Raw genomic sequence first — 3,503 nt, 5'->3', positions numbered from 1 at the left:
AACGCCATTGTTGTGTGGCTAAACGAGATAAGGCGCATCCAAAGAGGCCGAGCTCCAGATGGAAGAAGCACTGCCACTGCACAATCTTAAGAGACCACGCACCGCTGCTCCTCACCCGTGAAAAATCATCATGCCTGCGTGCTTCATTGTATGGTAATATGTAATATTTTGTAATGGGCGTTGAAGTGAAATGTAATGGGCGTATATTACATTAAAACGTTGAAGTGAAATACATTTAAAGCGTTGAAGTAATATGTAGTATTTTGTAATGGGCGTTGAAGTGAAATGTAATGGGCGTATATTACATTAAAACGTTGAAGTGAAATACATTTAAAGCGTTGAAGTAATATGTAGTATTTTGTAATGGGCGTTGAAGTGAAATGTAATGGGCGTATATTACATTAAAACGTTGAAGTGAAATGTAATGGGCATATATTACATTTAAAGCGTGGAAGTGATATGTAATATATAAATATATTACATTTTAAAACATTGAAGTGATATGTACATAATATTTCAATGAAATGCTGATGCTTTTATCAAACATTGGAGGGATTTGAAGAAAATAAAGTGCATAAAATTGTAGCATAAGGAAGACATTTGAAATATTTTGAGAATGCCCTTTTGAGTACAATTTCACTGTATATTAGCAGAAGTATTTCTTTTTCTATCAGCAGAAGTATTTTTTTTACAGAATGCATTCAATCATCTCTATGGTAGGAATAGTTCTCACTGGCAAGGAGAACTATCCTGAATGGTCCCGGATGGTAAAACACATCCTCATCTTCAATGAGTTGTGGAAAGGAGTGTGTGTCGGAGAAGGAGACAATGACCCAATACAGCCTACATCAGACAAAGAGCTCGTCATTTGGGAAAACAAGAACAACAAAGCCTATGCATTAATCGCAGCATCTGTAAATGAAGAGGTGAGTCACCATATTTCATCATATTCAACTGCCTTTGAAGCTTTACAAAAGCTGAAAGAACTCTCTGACTCACATTATGCACTTGAAGTTGTTCAACTCATGATTAAACTCTTCACTCTTGAACTAAAAAATAATGATCCTCTTGCTCTTGCATTTGAAGTAAATTCTATAATGCATGATATCAAATCCACTAAGGTTGAGCTGGATATCCCTCTTATTGCTTTTCTCAAGGCACTCTATCCTACCTACTCCAATTATCTTGAGTCTTTACAAGCAAATGGAAATCTTAAAGATATAACCTTTGACTCTCTTGTGAAAAAGTTTGTTGAAAGAGAGAAAGCCTTTGGAAAGAATACAGCCCTTGAATCTTCTGAAGAGACTGTGTGCCTTGCTCATAAAGAAAATCATCCTGCTCAAGATTCTACAAGAGGAAGAGGTGGACGAAGAGGAAGAGGAAGATATTTCAGAGGTAGGGGGGGCAGACATTCTCAAGGAGAAAAGGCAGACTTACACTGCATTCGCTGCAAAAGAAATGGATCACATGATGCTTCTACATGCAAGCTACCATGGGAAAAAATAGAGCAAAAAAGAAACCAACAGAAAGGTAAAACTGATGATACAGACAAAGGTAAAGCACCTGAATCCGCTCACTATATTGAGGCACAATGTAACATTGGAGTAAATGAAGATTTGTTTAATGCTTCACTTGATTCTTCGAAAAATGATTTGTTGCTTGATTCAGGAGCAACCTGTCACATGACTCATAGAAAAGATTTTTTTGAAGATTTCACTTACAATGTTGATGGAGCAGTATACTTTGCAGATCAGTCAAAAATCAAGCCATCAGGGCTTGTCACAATCAGGCTTAAACTGCCTGGTCTTCCAGACTTTCTTCTGGATCATGTTCTATATCTCCCACAACTCAAAAGAAACTTGCTATCCTTGGTCCACATCCGCCAGCAAGGTCACTCCATTCATATGTTTGATGGCAAGCTTCAGGTAAGAAAAGCATCTGACCACTCACTTGTCATGAGGGGAATAGAAGAAGAAAGGCTTCTCAAATTGCAAGGAACCTCTGCTCATGCACAACATTTCTCATATATTTCTCATCATGAAGAAGGTACACTTCCATCAAGTTTATTATGGCATGCTAGATTTGGACATTTAAACTATGACAGTCTCCGCTTGTTGAAGAAAAATGGTGTTGCTGGTTTGCCTACAATTCCTAGGAAACATAAGCAATGTGATGCTTGCATTCTAGGAAAGCATAGCAAACAGTCTTTTCATGATTCAGATTCAAGAGCACATAGAAAGCTTGAACTCATTCATTCAGATTTATGTGGTCCAATGCCTGTTCCTTCTGCAAATGGAAATAAATATATCATGACATTTATTGATGATTACACTAGAATGTGTTGGGTTTATTTATTGAAGAACAAATCTGATGCCTTTCAAACATTCAAGAATTTTCATAAATGGATTGAAAATGATGCACAATCTCATATTGGGTCTATTCGCACTGATAATGGAAAAGAATATACATCAAATGAATTTGAAAACTATCTTCGCCAACATGGGATCAAACATCAAACAATTGTGCCTTATAATCCCCAACAGAATGGTGTAGCTGAAAGAATGAATAGAACGAACTTGAATATGGTACGATCCATGCTTTTCTTCAAAAATGTAAAGATAATGTTTTGGGCTGATGCTGTTCTATGTGCTGCATATATAAAGAATAGATGTCCATCTAATGCTATAAGAAACAAGACTCCTTATGAATTGTGGTATGGACATGTTCCTTCGGTAAAACATCTCAGGATCTTTGGTTCCACCTGTTATGCTTTGATACCAAAGGTGCATAGAAACAAACTTGGTGCTAGAAGTCGTAAGTGTATCTTCCTGGGGTATTCAAACACCTCCAAAGCATACCGCCTCTATGATGAAGTAAATAAAAATTTTGTTGTATCTAGAGATGTAATTTTTCTTGAATCATCCAAATCTGACAATGTTGTTGAGCGGAAACTTGATTGCTTGGATAGATTCGCAAAAACGAAATCATTTCAAGAATTTGATAATCAGATTCCACATCTTGAAGGGGGGATTCCTATACTAGATCAACATGTGGAATCTTCTTCTGAAGAACACTCTCCCCCGAATGAAACTCCAACAACGGATGATGCTTTAAGTGATGTAATTGATAGAATTGGGAGACTCAATCTTGATTCAGTCCCAACTCAATCAACAGAGCAGCCTGGACCATCTCAGAAAGGTCCCCCAAAGTAGCTGACAAAGACACTTGAAAGTGTTCATCCTGATGAAATTGGAAAAACAGGAACCAGAAATTCAAACCGACAAAATGGAGGTGATGTAGATGACTCTAATTCACCTGTTGATATGGATGTTACTTATGATTGTGAATTGAACTTGTCTACAGATTTTGAACCAACTTCCTTCAAAGAAGCTGCTTCTCATGATGAATGGAAAGAAGCGATACAAAAGGAGTATGATGCCCTCATAAAGAATGGCACTTGGAAGCTGGTTGATCCTCCATTTGGAACCAAACCAATTGGCTGC

This window comes from Pinus tabuliformis, chromosome 7 (assembly GCF_031772625.1).
Source record: "Pinus tabuliformis cultivar Carrire ecotype Pingquan chromosome 7, CPIR1, whole genome shotgun sequence".
NCBI lineage: Eukaryota > Viridiplantae > Streptophyta > Pinopsida > Pinales > Pinaceae > Pinus > Pinus tabuliformis.
Note: the sequence above shows the minus strand (reverse complement) of the source record.